Source organism: Zonotrichia albicollis, chromosome 1 (assembly GCF_047830755.1).
Source record: "Zonotrichia albicollis isolate bZonAlb1 chromosome 1, bZonAlb1.hap1, whole genome shotgun sequence".
Lineage (NCBI taxonomy): Eukaryota > Metazoa > Chordata > Aves > Passeriformes > Passerellidae > Zonotrichia > Zonotrichia albicollis.
This window is the reverse complement of record NC_133819.1, coordinates 137844311-137863681: the sequence shown is the minus strand read 5'-3', so window position 1 is coordinate 137863681 and position 19371 is coordinate 137844311. Positions and strand designations below refer to the sequence as shown.

At 41.3% G+C, this 19371-nt stretch overlaps 1 protein-coding gene across 4 annotated transcripts in view; it reads right to left on the bottom strand.

Moving 5' to 3' along the window:
* Nucleotides 1–19371, bottom strand: part of SAMD12 (sterile alpha motif domain containing 12) — a 176762-nt gene that overhangs the window by 103494 nt on the left and 53897 nt on the right. The gene's annotated exons all lie outside the window — the stretch shown is intronic.

Genomic DNA, 19371 nt, shown 5'->3' with positions numbered 1-19371 from the left:
CTGTGAGAAGAATCAGGACATAAGGATTTTATTTGGCTGGTGTATTTCTCCTATTTAATAGTTACACTTGACCTGTAGAACACTGTGAGACAGTCATTTTGGATCAGAAAAAAACCCAGATACCTAAGCAACAGATGATTGTAGCTACTTTTTAAGCAACTCATCCCTGTAACAGAATCCAGACCTTATTTTTTAAACACTGTATTCTGTACCTCCAGAATCTGGCTCAACAATAATATTAATGATAATGATCCAAAACTAATGTGCAGCCCAGCAATGTGGCCCAAAAGGAACATGCAGCCCAGTCCCTGGCTCTAGCTTTGGGTCTTATTCTCCCAAGCAAAAATAAAAGCTTGTTTTCCACTACAAAGTGCAGGAAAATATCGTGGAACCTTTTTTAATAAAACAACTGCCACAGCTAGGAGCAAGGGAGCTCTTCCAAAAAGATGGAGACAGCTCATGTTCAAACTTCCAGCAGAACGTGCTGAAGGCCAGTTCCTGCTGCAGGCAGGAGGCTGGCCCAGGTCCAGCTGAGGTGGGGCTGCCCTGACCTTCCTGGATGCACTCGGCAATCTCTGGGCAGGGTGCAAGGGCTCCAGGCTCTGCCAGCTCCCAGCCTCTTTCCAAGACCAGACACAGAGAACCCACCCCAGCCCTCCCTTTCCTACATGCTAGAGAAAGGGCCAACTGCCCTGGCAGGTGCATGGTTTGGAGGCAGCATTTGAAAGCCCTCAGTCTGAAGGGGAAGCCAGACTTATTTTCCCTTCTGCTTTCCTGCTCAGATTGGGAAAATGTTGGGCATGCATAAAGAATCAACTGCAGGCACTGAGGTAAATCCATGGCTAAAATAAAAAGGGAAACAAGATGTTCAGGTGCCTCCAGGCTTTTTCAGAAACCACAAAAGGGACTATTCTGGGTGATAATTTAGGAGTTCACTTTTCAATCCAGAGCATCACAAATAGGACCTGACTTAGGCATAATGGGATCTGTGAGTGTCACTCATTGGCTGCTCAGCAGCAGATGTCTAAAAAAGAGCTTGGGACAAAATACTCTCTCATTCCCTAAAAGCTTGTGCTTTAGCAACTAATTAACAAAAACAAAGTTGACTAATTTTAGCTACAGCTGAGCCTAAGGTCAGTGGATGGCTTCCAGTGACTATAGCAATACTTAGAACTGCTTGTGAGAGGAATTTCACCAACATTTTAAAATGGCAGAAAAATTCTGCCATTTCCAATGTGATTTGATTTAGCAGGAAGGGGCAAAACAAGAAAAAAGTGCTGCAAGGTAAACCCAAACTAATTAAAATGAAACACCAGTTAAAAGATGAAGTTAATTCACAATCAGAGCCACCTAGCAGTGAAATGGGTGATTCTCAGGTCCTTGTGGTCTTGAAATGGAGGTTTTGGAACAGACTGTTCAGAGGAGCTCAGGTAATTGGGGTCTGTACAAGAGGGAGGCAGCAGTAGTGGAGAGCTCTTTATCTCTGCATGAGATCTGACATTCAAAAAGGCCTTGGGAAAAAAGCGTAGGAAAAAGTAGAAGGAAGACAAGGAAATTTATATAAATCAAACAAGTACCATTAAATTCCCAAACCTTAGGTAACATGGGGTGGTTTTCTGCTTCATATTATATTGGCTTTCTGATAGCTTCAGTGGGTTTTCTTTCTACGATAAATTAAATTTTTCCTTTCAGACAGAACAGCAAACATCAAATCACTGTATTATGTATGAATCTTCAGTTACACCTTGTTTTTAGAAAGAAAATATGGAGAGGACACATTTGAATGCATGACATGATCCACCTTTAAGTCTTTCTTTAAAGAGGCACTGAGTTGAACAAACACTAATCAAACTATAAAATCAGATTAGAGAAAAAGCAACAACTGTGGCTAGTGAATGTATTATAACCCTTATTGACAATTTGCCTGTAATAATTTTTATAGAGGAGAATTCTGGAAACGATCATCACGGAAATTTCCTACAGTAACACCACAGACTAACCCTCAGCCAGGAGATGAGCAGATCTCCCCCTCACACGCCCTGAGCAGATGTCACAGTGTTTAAGCACAGTTCTTTCACTCACAGAATATGCATTAGGAACCAGTGACACACTGGCTAAGTGCAGAGTGAGATGCTTCACTGATGCAGAGGGGGACTATTCCGACAGGTGGAATGAAGGTGCTGTCACTCGTATCAGTGCTCAGACACAAATATACACAATAATTTTTCCACTGGTTTACACACACACATACAAAGAAAACAGAGAAGGAAAACACCATTTCCAGCCTGGCAAAACTTTCCTAAACCACAAGAGTCTAGAGAATTTTTTTTGAGTACCGAGCCACAAATTGAATCCTCAGTCAAGTACTAAATTGTTTATCTTCATCTCCATTCATTAGCTTGCATTCAGTCTTCAATACAAAAGCCAAATCATTTTAGGGTTAGTTTCAAATGTGATTTTGATTATGCAAAAAAGACGATTTCTTGTTTCTTTGTTATAAATAAACATTTAGGCTTAACTCTCTCTCCTGGGTTGTAGACACGTCTTGTGAAACTCCAGCAAGTAACAATATTCAGATATCAAGAGCTGAATAGCATCAATATAAACCAAAAAAGTGACAACAGATATTAATAAATTATTTACTTCATCTTCCAGTGCATAATTAAAATTCTAAATCAAATATCAAGATATGTAAATACTCTTCACCCAATTCACTTATATTTCTTTGTAATGTTCTCCTTTGTGTCACCTTTGTGATATCCATTTTGCTTGGTTTTCCTCTCCAGCTTTTTTCTGTTTTCTTCCCACTGAAACAAGTTCTTTTCTGCAGTTTTCTCAACTACGAAGCTCCCCTGGTAGGTCATATGTGAGCACCGACAGGATGAATTCCTGTAAATACCCCTGAATTAAATCAGCTGGATGGTATGTAGGATCACAGCTGCCTATAGATTGAAGTATCAATTACACATCCTTTGGCACAGTTGCGTAAGAAGCTGATCTACATCAAGTTATTTCCTGTCTGCTCCCAAGCAGAAAATGGGCAAGCCAAGATTCTTTCTGCAACATACAGCAAGACATGGGTACTCCCAGTCATGGCCTCAGGACCTTGTATCTGCTCTCAGCAGCCGAGTTCTACTTAAATGATAAGGATCAGATCACATAAGATCCATTTATAATCGTGTAAGAAACATTTTCGTTATTCGATGAGCAAGAAAAGACCTGGGATCCTGGTAAATACCAAGCTGAATGTAAGCCAGGAATGTGCCCTTTCAGCCAAGAAGGTCAGCTGTTGGAACCCTGGTTACTGAGAATTCCAGACTTTCAGGTCCTGCTGAGGTGGGGCTGCACTGCGTAGGGCTGCAGCATTTCCAGCAGGTCCAAGGAGGTGATCCTTCGCTTCTGCTTGACCCTGATGAGGCCACACCTGGAATGCTTTGTCCTGTTCTGGAATCCCCAGTACAAGAGAGACACAGACATACTGGAGCAAGATCAACAAAATACCACTAAGATGATTAATAGATTGGGGCATTTGTAAGGTAAGGAAAGGCTGAGAGAGTTGAGATTGCTCAGACAGGAAGAGAGAAGGCCCAGCTTTCCAGCATATGTAAACACCTAACAGAAGGAATAAAGAGACAATGGCCACAAACTGAAACAAAGGAAATTCCATTTAATTGTAAAGAACCTTTTTTGAGTGTGCTTGAACACTGGAACAAAGGTTCAGAAAAGTTGCAGAGTTTCCATTCTTGGAGATACAACCAGCAGGACACAGCTCTGGACAATCTGCTCTAGTGGGCCCTGCTTTGAGCAGGAGGTTGGAAGATGACCTTCAGAGTCCCTTCTAACCACAGATTCTATTCCATGAAGGTACAGAGCAGCAAAAATCAGGTGGCCTGAACTTCAAGAAAGTTAGCAAGGTCACAACTAGCAAGTACTGATCTGAGAGTCTTACATACTTTGTGTATTGATGTATTCAATTGAAATGTGCAAACAAAGGAGTCGGGTGAAAAAATACCTACCTACCCTCAAAATTGTTTAGATACAAGTGTACACCACCTACAGATTCCCTCAGCAGAAGCAGCAGCATCCAGAAACTGGATTTCTCTAAAGAAAATGCTGTAAATAGCAAGGTTAGAAGAGCAGAAGGATGGAGTCTATTAGGGTTGTAAAACGTGGGATTTTTCAGCCCTTTGAAGGTCATCTGATGTCACCCATTCTGAAAAGAGGACTGCATGTGGTTCCAAGAACATCCATTCTCCACTGCTGTCCACACCATTAAATTAACCACTGCCACCAAGGTTCAGCTGCTGGAACTCAGTTGTTTGTACTATCAAATCACCCCTGAGATTTCATGGCCCACTGACCTGGGCCACCAAACAGTTCCTCAGAAACTTCCAGGTATATTTCAGAAATGAGCAGAGACTGAGGACTATTTCCCGCAGATGGCATAACACAACCATCCTATCCTTAGGACTAAGAACCTCTAGCAACATGGGCACAAGTTGTTGTAATTGCTTACTATTAGCCTCAGTGTCAAATGATGTTTGAGAAACACCACTGACATCAACATGGCAACATTACAGAGCCAGAGGTTCTCTTGTCAAAACCCAACCAGCTCTACTAAAATAGTACAGCTGCTGCATAAGGGTTTGTTCAATCTTAAAAGACAAGAAGACTTGCAGGATTCATTCACTCTTCCTGAAAAGTACAAGTATAAGCCGATTTCTCAGAAATCAGAGGTCAGAGGAGAGACAAAATTACCTCCTTCCTCATGAACTCTATGTGTCCACTGGCACAAGCCAGAGCAGCTGGAAAGGATTTCCTCTGCTGTTTTTCACCTGTTCATTTTACCTGTTCTAAGCTTTTAAATGACTTGGTTCTCTCAACAGGGAAAATGATGAAAAGCAATGGAAAAGAGATGTCTGGTCAAGTTTTTTATGATGGTAGCAATTTTATTTAGACTTAATTTTCATTTCCAGGCATTTTAAGAATTCTGCTAACTTTAGGCTTTGTGTCAGGTTTTAGTTATGAAAAAGTTTTCCAACATTTTCAAATACCAGAAATGAGAGGGAGAAAGAGAAGAGGTGTAAATGACTGGGATACTGTGTTTGAAGAAAGCAACATTTCTTCAAGGAATGCTACTTCTGTGAAGTCCTGTAAGAGACAATGTGTGAAAAAGAGCCCAAAAAGCAGTAATGTCAGGTCCATTTTTGGATTACTTCTGAAGGGCAACATGCTGCATATCACATTGCACCAGTCAGAAGAGCTGTCAAGGATTTTTACACATATATCCTGCCTGATTCACAGGGACCATTAATTATAGTTGTAGAGTGTGCCTATGTCAGTTCACTCATAATTCTTGGAGCACCCTTAATGTCTTCTGCAATCCTGACCTCTAAGCCAGCACAGTTTCTCAAGCACTGTCAGGACACATGGAAAAAATGTCATTGGTTTCCTCCCACCCATGAGTACAATTATATCACTGGCACAGTCTCTACAGGTACAGCTTTTCAGCAAGAGCAATAAAAGGTCTAGGAAAGGAAGACTGACAAAAATCTGTTACTTCTAGAGACAGTCACCAGGTTTTGGTCTTTACCTAAGCACAGTAATTATTGAATTATTGGGATATCCTTCCAGCCTTGGGATAAACACTATGTGATCAAAGTTAATCACCTTTCTACAACCCTGCAGACTGAACACCTTCTGCTAAGTAACTTCCCAGTACTGGAAAGCACCTCCTCTTTGCTACCAAGAGCCTCCTCCTGTTACAGAGTGTCTGGGTAACAGCAAACGTGCTACAGGACTGCTGTAAGAGACAGTAAAACTACTCCGCTGTCACAAAAGTGGTAAATACAAAGACAGCTCCTAAAGGTTCTCTCAGTGCTCCAGAATGGTACAAAGCTGTTAATAAGAAACCTTGCCATTTTCCACTCAAAGTTTTTAGATTCACCACAGATATTTTCATAAGCTTTAAAGCAACACTGATCACCTGGAGAGGCGATGAAAGTGATTAAAAAGTACCACAATGCTGGGACTTTTCAAAGATCCTGACTTACACCCACAGACAAGCTGACAAGAAGAACATTTGCATCTATAGAGAGAGGAACATCTCCTGAGATCAGTATGGACTTGCAGCATTTCAGGACTGCCAGGCATTCAATGCGCTCCCCAAGTTTGCAAAACCTTCCACTGAACCCTTGCCCAGAAAAGAGAATCAATTCAAGTCTGCCTTAAGTCCCAGAACAATCAAGGAAAATGGCTTTTTAGAGAGCAGCTAACCAGGCTCTTAACCTCGAAATGTTTCTTGCTATGGCTGACTTCAGCAATGCAATCAAGAGTTTTCTGAAAGCGAGAGAGACCTGCACTTCAACATGCAGTATCAGATCATCTCAGTTACATGAAACAGGCACTATGAAATGAAGTGATTTCAAAGAGAGAGAGAGGGAGAGAGACTGCTATTTCAAATCCAGGAGGGGTTAATGGGAAATCCATGTTCTTAGATAAGAATTTTTACTTGTGAGGTAAAGTAAAACTGTTGCTTCATATACGCTGTTGTGGTTTAACCCCAGCTGGCAGCTCAGCACCACACAGCTGTGGAATGGCAGGAAAAGGAAAAAGCCTCACAGGTTTAGACAACAATGATTTAATAATTTAAACAAAGTAAAATCTAGTAATACTAATGATAGTAAAATATACTACTACTACTACTGTAGTACTGTACAATTACAGTAAGTGTAACAGGAAAACAGGTGGTGCTCAGTGCAGTTGCTCCCCACTTGCTGACCGCCCCCACCTCATTCCCCAGCAGCACTTGGCCCCTCCTGGCCAATTTCCCCACTTTATATAGTGGGCATGATGTTTTATGGTATGGAATATCCCTACGGCCAGCTCATCTTATTTGCAACATCTTATTTGTGCAAATCCTCAGGGGCAGAGCTTGAGACCCTCAAAAGCCCTTGACTCTGGGCAAGCATTGCTAAGCAACAACCAAAACATCAGTGTGTAACCAACATTACCCACACATGAAACAAAATCATAGCAATGTACCAGTGAAAAAGGAAATTAACTTTATCCCAGCCAAAACCAGGACAACACTCACCTACCTGAGTGTGAACTCATACAAAGTGTTACTCATAACTGAGGCATTCACTCTCTCATTCATATTGCGCAGCTGCAATTTTAATGAACTCTGATGTACAAAGTTATTTTCACATAATTATTCTCTTTTTTGTTATAGGGCCTGCTTGGATATTATGACAGTTATGCTTCAAAACAGAAAGAGTATAAAACCATCAAATGACAAATAAAATGACATGTCAGTATACTACTTATTATTTTTAATAATAAAACCTCAATAGTTGTGAATACCACAGTTGTTCACATTAAAACATTTTAATTGCAGAGTGCTAAGGCTGTCCAAAGCTGGAACAGCATTTGCTTAAGGAGACTAAATTTCTCTATCTATTTCTTATTTCTCTATCAATTACATTTCTATCTTCTCACACTGATTCTACCAAAAAAAAAAAAAAAAAAAAAAAAAAGCACATGAGCGGTCTCCAGTGCCTTTCTTAAGAATCTTTCAATCAGGTGATACTGTTATTTTTTTATCCTTTATTATTACTTTTGGACTGTGGTAAAAACCCACACAGTGGAAGGAATATATAACTTTATAAGGAAGTATAACTTTTCTGAGCTTTCTTATCACTCTAAAAGAAGAATAAAGAATTTGTATCACCTCTAAATGGTACATTCAGTCCACCAGTGGTGTGGCAGGAAGGCTCTAAGTACATAATTTCTCCTTCCATTAAGTTCTATTTCTACATAGTCTTAAATACTTACAGGAATTGGAAACATTATTGGTTGAGGTAGAGAGCTGCAGTCCAGGCTTTTCTTGTTCTAGCTTGGGCTCACTAAAGATTTCTATGACTCCACATTGCAGCAGCACATGGGTTTGCATAAGAGTTATACTATTCACACTACCACAAGGTTTGAAATTAATATGGCACCTCTAACAAGAGATGCAGAAGATTTTTAAGTTAGAGCATCACACCTCTGTATTGTTGAGAGGCAATAGTCAATACAGTGCGACCACAGCTATTCCATTTTACAAAGGCAGAGAACCCTGACTGCCTCCTTGTTCAGAACCTGCCTGACTCCTGACTTTATAGCTCTGTTAAACTTCTGCCTGACACCTGGCAAAGATAAAGTTCCCCTCTCCAGGGGTCAATTACACTGAGCATTCCCAGTACATGACCACAATAGAGTTGTCTGAGGCATGACTGGGACCAATAAGCACAAAGACATGTTATCTCCCCACAAACTTGAATTGCATGGGATGGTCACAGTTGTACACCAATATTTACAACTGGAGATGAAATCCTGCCTTGATGCCCCTGATGCAGGAGAGAGCACATCAGTCTGCACTGGGCTGCTGCTTTACTGGCTGTATGAGTTGTAAGGAGCTACTCAGAACACTCAGGATGCTTGTAAGAATTGCAAGAGGACACAAGGGCATCCACGCCTACTTTGTGCAGGGCAAATCCAACCCACATCCAAGTTAATCCACTTCCAGTGTGGGCTGACAACCAGATGACACTCAAAGTTTAGACACAGGGCTTGCTAGTGCAAAGCAATTTGAAGTCAAGTTAAATTTGTTGTCCACGTTGGGCCACTACAATTGCAATCAGTTTAAGGACTTCTCAATAACCTCCTGCAGAGGACAATTACATGACTTGTCGCTGTGGTTTACATAAAACAAAACAAGTTCAATATTCTAGCTTTGATTTTGGTCCAAGGTCAAATTTGGCAAATTCACTTTTCTGCACTCAAGAAAGCCATTAATTACTGAAAACCAGCAAGCTGCATGCTTGGTTTTCTTTAAAATCACATACTGGTTTACATAAAACAAAACAAGTTCAATATTCTAGCTTTGATTTTGGTCCAAGGTCAAATTTGGCAAATTCACTTTTCTGCACTCAAGAAAGCCATTAATTACTGAAAACCAGCAAGCTGCATGCTTGGTTTTCTTTAAAATCACATACTGGTCTAGTATTAGCAAGTCCTCAAATTCTTTGGGAAATTTGTTTAATCATTTTGATGTATTTTTGAGCGATAGCATTGAAAGATACTGCTTCCCACAGTCTCTCACTACCAATTATAACTGCAGGTTTGTACAAGAGAGTGTTTCAGACCACAATTGTTCATACTGTTCTTTTACTGTGGGTAATTCATTGAGGTACAGAATGGATCCAGCACATCAAAGCTTTTGCTATACAAAAGTGTTAATGGCACTGCAGTTTACAGCGTTTTTCTGCCAGATGGATGATCATATTGGTGTAACAGTTCCCAGCAATTCTTGCAAGTCAGCAATAGACTGCACAAGATTTAGTGGAGGCTGTTTAGCTAGAGCTTGCTTACATAAAGAGTATGCAAATAGTTGCTTACTACTGAAGGATTCACTCAGATGGAATGTAAAAAAGCCATATTCTACTTTGCCTTATATTTTCAAGACTACTATGACTAAAAAGAGATAAAGTTTCCATCTTCTTTCTGTAAGATGTATTCTGACATCTGGCATTCCAGAAAAGGCAATAAATGCACAGATACTGTAATTGTTATTTTACTGACAACTAACTATCTCTCTAATAAAGGAGAAAAACAAACAAACAGAGAGTCAGCCCTGAAGCGCACCTGGTGAAAATAAACAGTCTGTCAGGGAAATGAAAGCCAGGCATCATTCATCAAATTCAACAAAATAAAAAGGCTCTGTGAGCTCTTCAGAAGTGGTGTCTCTGAAGGTCAGAACTGTATTGCTGCAGTAGAGATCTGTAAGTAAATACTGCAAATTCTTCAAATCTAACTTCCATCAATGTTGACAGAAATATCTCAATCTGTGGTTGCTCAGACTGTAGAATAGAAGGCTCCAGGGAGACCTTATTGCTGCCTTTCAGTACTTAAAGGGGGCCTATAAGAAAGACAGGGTCAAACTTTTTAGTGAGGCCTGTTTTTTAACCTAAAGGAGGATAGAGTCAGACTAGATATAAGGAGGACATTTTTTCAGTGAGGGCGGTGAAACAGTGGAACAGGTTGCCCAGAGAGGCTGTAGATGCCCCATTCCTGGAAATATTCAAGGTCAAGGGAGACAGGGCTTTGACCAACCTCATCTAATTGAAGGTGTCCCTGGCTATGGCAGGGGGGGGTTGGACTTTTGGGATCCTTATGGTATGACCTTTAAGGGACTCTTGCAACCAAAACTATTGTTTGAATCAAGCACCAGAAACGTGGATCATGTATAAAAAGTGAAAGAGATTCACAGGAGCATTTTCATTGCATTTTCTACTTGTTCAGGGAATTTTCTGGACATAAGAGTATACGTGCCATCAACTAATCCAGAAAATAAAATTTTAAACTAAAATACTAACTAAATAGCAATGAAAACAACAAGCTCAAGGGGCACACAGTTTTCTAATTAATCAGTCTGGTGGGTTTTTGTTTGTTTTTGTGTTTTGTTTGAATTTTTTAAAAATACTCTTATTACTCCCTTGCATCTTTAAATATTCCTCTCTTCTAGTACATAAGATCATCGCCAGCACAAACAAAGTCAGTGTTAAGGCTGCACTGCTCAGATCTCAGCAATCAGGAAATGTCAGCTTTCAGGTCCCATGTCCTTAACTCATACATGTTACCATAGAGGTTCGAAGCATAACGTGTTCAAATTAATAATTTGTTCAAACTGTTGGAAGGCAGGAGGGTATTAGGAGGAAATATGCTTGTCCCATACTCACACTCCTTCATAAGCATTACCATTGGACAGAGAGGATTCTACTCTAGATACATCCTCAGGCTGATGTGGCACACTCATACCTACAGCTATGTCACCGCTTTAAAGATGCATATGGAACAGATTTGAAAACCAGCTTTGAGAGAGAATCCATGAAAATCATTACACAGAGAACCTGCATATACAACATGTTATGCATAAGAAATACAATTTACTGCTAATTATTTTCTACATAAGGAATGATAGTGCATTTCTAGTTTGAAAAACCCATTGTTAAATAAAGCAATATGAGAAGAAAATGAAAGCTTCCATAAAAGCACACACTTAATCCACAGAATAGCAAGTCTCTCTAAATACACATTCCTTTTACAGACAGAAATGTGCAATGCAGCCAAATAGAAAGACTTGCAACAATGAGCCATTACATATATTCCTTACAAAGGAGACCAAATACATGTTTTGGTCCGCACATACAGCACAGGTGTCGATGACTATGATTATAGCTGCTTGACACCTTTTATAATCATCAAGTGTTGCTGAACTTCAACCACTGAGGCTGAAAATTTCCATGTCAGTTATTTGTATCAAACTGATTTTTTAAGGCTTAATTATTGTTACCAAAATTTCAATGATTTTCAATACAAGGTCAGGGAAAATACTTGCAGTTCAGTTAAAAGAATTAAGTAACTATTGGGAAGAAGAAAAATACCCCACAGTTTCTAACTGGAAAGTACAACGTGATAGTAAGCCTTTGTGCCAACATGCTGTCTTCAGCACAAGATCAATGTAAATTTTCTCATGTTAGAACCTTCAAAGCATTTCAGTCTGCAACCACTCAACAGACCCACTCAAAGAGTCATTTCAAGAGACTGTGCATGCTCCAGCCCCAGGCTTAGGAACAGAGTCATCCAAACCAGGTAGTGCCTTTGTGGAGCAGGATACAATGAGAGAACGGTCGTGCCTGTACTTCTAAAGGTTCCCACTATTGGAAAGGAAGATTGTTCAACAGAAGGACAAAAAGTCTCAAAACCGAAGAAAAAAAAACCCCTAAGTCTATGATAAAAAAACCACTGGAAGGTCCCAGTTAGATCCTGAATTTTCAGTGCTTTAAATAGACATTAATCAGTTTCTGAAACAGAAGACTCTCAATACTTCCTCTACTGTCAGCCAATTGCTGTCAAATTCACTGGCAAAATAAAGCCCTCATTGCCCTCCAGTGACTGGTCCCTGTAGAAGACTGGAAACCATCACCTACATCTGTAATCACTGTAAGCAGTCAGGGACAGCTTCAGTGAATTCAGCACTGATAATGAGCAATGTGGGAATAGATGCAGTTCAACACTTTGAGTTGAAGCTGCTGTCTGCAGGTGCACGTGCATTGAAGAATGTATTCTCCAGTGCAGTATCACAGAAAGCTCCACCTCACTCACAGCCCAGAGAGAAGACTGCTCATGAATACTCCATGTGATCCTTCCTGCCTGAGAGCTGGGCTCAGGCAAAGCTGTGCCATGCTGCACTAGTGCAGATGTAAAATTATGAGGTCCAGGAAATCAGACTCTCAGATGATTCCATTACTCCTTGAACAATTTATGCAGTAGTTTAAGATTTAGCCTTATCACCAAGAAAAAATCTTGGACAGTTTTATGGATGATATTCTCTAACCTGAGTAGGTAACTGTTTCTGCTTTTGTTAAAGAAAATTGACACACCAAAGAAAAATCTCTTGGAAGCATACAGTCATTGAACTATTCTGAACAGACATCAGAGAACACCCAAACTTCACAATCTGAACCCCTCAAGAGCGTTTGCAAAATCTCAAACCCTGAGATTATATACTCTATTTAAACCAAAAGAAGCTGTGAACCCAGAAAAAAAAAGCAAGAGCATTTGCACAAGGAGAATATACTCTTGCCTAAAAATCTAACAAACATAGCCAGTATGAACCTTGCTTGCTGTCAGATTGATTTGATGTCTGCACTTCGCAGCTCTGAGTCCCATCCCAGCAACACAGTATGGCAAAACTGCATGTAGCATATGGAGGCCAAAGATAGTTGCATGGCTAAAATCCTTCTGTGGTCTGACCCAGGCTACATTATTTGATGGCCACACATTTCTGAATCGGAAAACATACTCAAAGCGTTGTGCTTTCAGAAGAAATGTTCTTCAATTGTTATTTTTCATTATCCTTTTTTAGGACAGTGCAAGTGTCACTTCTGAAGTGACAAATGTAAAGAAATTCCTAGGCACCAGCTCAAGAAGTCAGAGTCTCCTACCAGACTACAAGTTCTGGTACCTGTCCAGCAAAAGAGAATCACATGCAGCAAAACTATGTACACCTTATTCTTGCTCTAAGAATAATGTGTACATAGACATGGAAAACAGATGGTATTAACAGGCTTGTACAGAAATGATGCCTAAGAAGAGAATTAAAGGAGTGGCAGGTATGTGAGCATGCATCAGCATCCAGCTGGGTTCATAAGACTGTTTACAGGCATCATCTTTGCACATCACATTTGATATATTTGCAAATGCAAGTCACAAGGGAATTCAAAGAGAAGACAGACAAGAACTTCAAATCTCAGATTTAGATTTTCCACAGTATGTGTATCTAGCCCAGCTTGCTCTCTGGACAAACACAGGAAAATGTAAGAGATTCAAACCATAGGAGAGAGCTGTCAGGAAAATACCACACCGCTCCCTAAGTACAAGTACCTACTCCAAACGTGATGGTTACAACAGGGCTGTATCCTGGAGCATGCAGGACTGCTCACATTCAGCCTGAAGTGCTTGTGTATCAGATGTTTTACCCTAGACATAATCTGACATACTGATTGAACAAGGAGGAAAAAATATGTGTAGAGCACAGAAAGAACAATTGGTAGATTGTTTTACCTGTAGTTTGCTAACTAGTTTCTCCTGCTACGTTGGGTGCCTAATTCAAGGCTCATGTGAAATTCTGAGAGGTGTTTGCTTCTAAAGGCATAGACTCTCAAGAAGCAGAAAAATAAAACTGCAAATACAAACCATTCCCAACCCAAATTCACAAAATGAGGTTGCAGAGTGTACTGGAATCTAGAGATTGCTGATACTTCTGCTGAAGGGTCCCTGTAACCATGCAGCCTGGGTACTGCATGCACACATGCTTACCATGTGTTTTTCCACCCACCTTTCTCACCTTTTGAAAACTGGAATTTGTCAAAGTCTACCCTTTGTCCTAATAAGTACTTCCACTGCTGAATGACCTGCAAAGCCAGGATTCATTTTCCAATTCCTGAATCACTCAAGCTTCCAATTTCAGCTTTTGAACACGCACTGTTGTCCTGCTAAGCCCCTAGATCCAGTTATCAAGTCACCTATCAACCTTCTTTTCAGCAGCTTCATCTCCTGTAACATGACAAGGCTCACCTTCCAGGCTTGGGAAAAAGCTGTGCTCTGCTTTCTATCTACTTCTATGCTACTCTTAGAATTAAAACATCACAACTGGACACAGCATCCTTGTAGATTTAGGCAGCCTGACCTGTGTACATTACAACAATCCCTGCTATTCAAATCAACCTTTATAACAAGAGAATACCTTGGTCCCATTAGCTTTTCATTTAGAGTACATAAAATGTGTCTACCTACACTAACTCCCAACTCATTTTTTTCCTTGACAGCCTTCTTTCCAAGGGAGAAGAGGCTGTACCTGCAGGATAAAGGGATTTCCATTTAGCTGGATTATTTATACCACACCTGTACCATTAACACACCCTGCTGATTCTTTGCTGCCACATCAACTGCTGCACTTAGGCAACCAACACAGAAAGGCTGAACGATGCTGCACAACCAGCCAAACCAGGGGACACCAATAAAGGCCCTTTTCATTAGTGTCTCCCTGCTGTGTACAGGCATCTGTCAATGAACCAGCCTTGTTCCAGCATGCAGCATACAGAATTAAAGGCACATATTTAATTAAGATGTCATGTGATCCTAAGCTGTATGTTTTCAGGGCAGAAAAAGGCATGTATTCTGCATGGTAGCTGTTAAATACTAAACCTGTACCCTCGCCAATGGAAAAAAAAAACAAAACAAAAAACAAAAGAAAGAAAGAAAAATGTGCCAGGTTAGTTTGACAGGCAGAGCATCAAGATAACTGGTATTACCTATACAATGCAATTCTTTGTTGACAGAAGCCCAAATTAACTGTTCCATTCTTTTAGCAGAACTGGAGAGAGGCTAACAGGTCTGTAGCTCCTTGTGTTGAGAGTAATAAAAAAATCGTAGACCATCATTTATTAACAGAAAGAAGCTTTCTGCATGAGACAGACTTAGAATGAGTCACTACGATGTGGGTCTGCATATGGCTTAATGGAACATAAAAAAGGGCTGCACACATCTGTGGATGGCAAATTCAGCAGTAGATTAGCCTGGGATAATGGTTACAGGTGACATTCATCACAATCAAGCTGTCTTTTGTTTGCTTTTGATAAGCCAATATATGACAAGCGTTATCTATATGCACAGAGCATCCATAAACCAATGGACACGAGCAATTTTGCATGGCACTTCAACTAGAGCTTGACAGCAGATTGGATTGCAGTGCTTCATAGGTTTGATACGTTCATAACAGACTGCCACATTCCTGGCATTTCTCCAGACAGTGTTTATACCTTAAAACAGCAGCAAAAATTGGGAACACACAACATTTCCTTACAGGCCATTTGGGATCATTGCACATTTGGCACTGTTTTTTGAATAACCTTATTAATCCATCTTCAAGTTCTGAGATGTTATATTTAGATCAAGAACAAGTACTGTAAGATAAAATCTACATAACCTATGAAAAACAAACATTAAAAATTGTACCTTCAAAGCTGCAGTCAAGGAAAACCTTAATTAAACAGAACAACTGTGCCAACATCCAAAACCCAACTGGACATGCTCCTGGACAAAATGTTCTTGTTTTATCTGCTTGAGCAAGGGGGGTGGATTAGATGGTTTCAAAAGGACACTTCTAACCAAAACAGTTACAGAATCTGGTGATTTTTGACCTGCAAACAGGTAAATAATCTTAATTCAGTAATTCCCTGCACCCAACAGAATCTGCAGAGAGACTGACTGGGGTTTACACACATAAACTTCTTTTGAGGATCAAACATTTGAGTAAAAGACCTCCCTGTAATCACAGCACAATGTCACCAAGCCCTATGCAATGCAGGTGCCCTGTCAGTACAGCTGACAGGACTGGGATTACATTGACAGCTTGTCTCAAACACATGGCACGCTGACAAAAGATACACATTTCCTCAAGGGCAACATTGTTCAGCATTTCACAAAACTGAACAAAACCTCAAATTCCCCTTGGGAGAGCATTTGGGTTTTTTATTCAGTGATTAAGAAGCAACACTTTTGTCTGTGGAACTTGGAGGCTTCTCTTACCAACCTGACAGGCACAAATTCCTCATCCTTCAAGCAGAAATACTGGGAAGCAGGGTAAGGTCTGCACAGCCTGATGGATTGCAGGCTCTTGAGATTCTGAAAACTTCTGTGGGACAGCTCATGTTTTGACATGATTTTTGGTCTTCTTTGGTTTGCTGGTTTTTTTTTTTTCAGTTTGGGTTTTTTTTTGTGTGTTTTTTTTCCCTGTCCTTTTCTGTAGGGTTAAAAGACTAAAATCAAGAATAAAGAAAGACTAAAATCCACAGCAGACTGCAGCCACTGAAGAACAGAGTGCCTGATTTTCAGCAGCAACAGAGCTGTCAAATAAAAGCACTCACACATTGGATTAAGTTAGATTGTAGCTGTAGTTAACAAGAAGCCATCAGAATAGGAGGCCTCAAATTTTATCTGAGGACAAACACTTAATGTTGATTACTGTATAACAAGAATTTGCCTCTAATAAGTACTTTGGGGCTCATTAATGAAACCTCAGGGGAGGGAAGACTATTCTGTCGAGGCTTTCTTAAGGAGCCATGTCTTTAGTCCACCTTGCTAAAAAGGTTCACAGTTAAATCCACATGTACATGCTTCAGACCAATCATAAGGCTTTGTGCAACAGATTCACATCTCTAGGTGTGGGGTTTCGGTTCACAGGTAAGAGAATCAATTAAAACATACAAGTTTCTCACAGTAGATTCCTCTTTCTGAGCAGCAAGCATTTGTCTGGGTGCCCACAGAAGGACAGGAAGCCTTCTTCTGCATCAGTACAGTGCTGGTCACCACTAGGATCAGAGGAATCAGATAAACACTTCTCAGGGTGTGCAGATCCTCGCTGGGTGAAGGGATGAAAATCAATTTCTCAATGCAGTAAGGGCTTGGATGGAATCCAGCCTTATTTTATATTTTTTTTAAAAAAGAAAAGAGCTCCTTTCACAGAATCTACAGGAAAATTCTGGAGCTGGGTCCTTACATGTTTGCTGAAGAGCCAGGTATTTGTGACCTCCCTGCACTGTGCATTCTGCTATAACAAGGATGAAGCTTGGGGTCAGGTGCACCGCCCTGGACCCTGTCAGACTTTCAACCTGTTCAATTAACTTTATCAAATCAAACAATTTCCACTGGAGCACCAGGAGGCACTTCTTTTTAGTGAAAGCTATTACTTTGGCAAACCCCAACTAGTAGAGGGCAGCTACATTAGCACTTTAGCAACCAAAAAGAAAAGAGAAAAAAAAACCCCAAAACACCTCTGGATTTTATTTTTATTGTAATATGGGGGAGGTAGAGAAGGAAGAAATCCTTTCTTCTCCAGTCTCTTTGCTGTCCGCAAAAGTCTCAGCTGGCTAGGCTATTTCCAAAAACAGAATCAAGGAGGGACCCGTCAAACCAGGCGATGACAAGCTCATTAGCGGAGCGGGGAGGCTTCGGGTGAGGAGGTTCTCCCGAGCGCAGCGGTCACGACTGCGCGGGGCTGCACGAACGCCGGGATTCCTCCAGGATGGCCGCGGGATCGCCCCGGGATCGCTCCGGGGCCGCGGCTCCCTCAGCTGCCTCAGCTCCGCACGTTGCGGAGCCCGCGCGGGCCGTTCCCGGTGCGGAGGCGCCCCCTGCAGGCGCTCGCGGGCCGTGCACGGCAAGCGGCAAAAGGCGCGGCTTCGCCAAGGGCAGCCCCGGCTGTGTCCGACACCAGCCCGGAGCCGCCCAGGGCCTGAGGCACTGCGGGAAGTGCCCCGGGCTGCAAGGGCTCCGAGGGGCTGAGGCACTGCAGGGGGCTCCGAGGGGCTGAGGCACTGCGGGAAGTGCGCAGGGCTGCAGGGGCTCCGAGAGGCTGAGGCACTGCGGGGATGTCTCCAGGTTCTGAGGCACTGCGGGGATGTCCCCAGGGCAGCAAGGGCTCTGAAGGTTCTGAGGCACTGCGGGAATGTCCCCAGGGCTGCAGGGGCCGTTTGCCCAGCCGCAGCGGGTGAATTCGGGACAGGGCAGCTGCAGAAGCCAGCCCAATTCCCGTGGGCCGTGCCTAGAGTCTCAGCAGAGGAAACGGAACACAGCTGAGAACATAGGGCTGGGACATATGTGCTTAAACCAATTGTCACAGACTTGGTGCAAGAGCGGAGTCATTGTCTACATATCTATTATAAACCAGAGACCATGGAGAAGCTGAAATCACAGCATAATTGGTGGAGGGCATCTGGAGGCAACAGCAAGTCAGAGGTGAGAGAGGGAACACAGGATATTGCAGACCAACTGGATGAGAGAGATTAACGCTTAGAATCACAGAATCATTAAGGTTGGAAAAGACCTCCAAGATCAAGTCCAATCTTTGGCCAAACAACACCACCATGTCAACGAAACCATACAACACTAAATGTCATGTCCAGACATTTTTTGAATGTTTCTGGGGATGTGGATTCCAAAACCTCCCTGCACAGCTTGTTCCAATGGCTGACCATCCTCTTTCAGTGAAGAAATTCTTCCTTGTTCAAAATAGAAGTCAAACTCTCAGCCATGGCTTCATCCAGGTTCAGATATCAGGAGCTTCCTTCTGCATTTCACCGTCAGGTTGGATGTGTTATTAGACTGAGGAGCACTACCAAATAATTATAAGATTACACTAAAACTAAATCCCTGTATCATGAATAGCACACACTGGCAAGTAACAAGCTGAAATAAAAAGAATCAGCTCTAGCTGCTCACTGATATCACAAACACACACCCACTACGCAGCAAATTAATTCACTTTTTCAAAATGAGGAATGGCATGGTCTTCTAACAACTCCTCCACTTAATCAGTCTAGTTTACCTCATCTAAGTTTTCCTTACCTACAACTGAGCCATAAAATTGATGTTGCAGTATCACAGCAAAAGCAACAAATATTTCTTCCCAAACAATAGCAAAAGTTACCTGAAAGGAGACCCTGCAATATCTCCCATTTCTTTTCCTAGTTACACCAGAATGGGATCTAAAACTTCTGAAATGCTGCAGAGAAGCCTGTCTTGATGGGAAATGAGAATTCTAACTAACAGTTAGTGATAGATCCAAAAACATAGAAAAAAACATCCTAAGAAATAAAATGAGAAGCTAGAGCTTTGATATTGGCCAAAATATCAGAAGTTAGAACTTCTGATAAAGTAATCAATATCCCTGTAAAGCAGCTACAGACAAAATAGTTGATAAAAAGC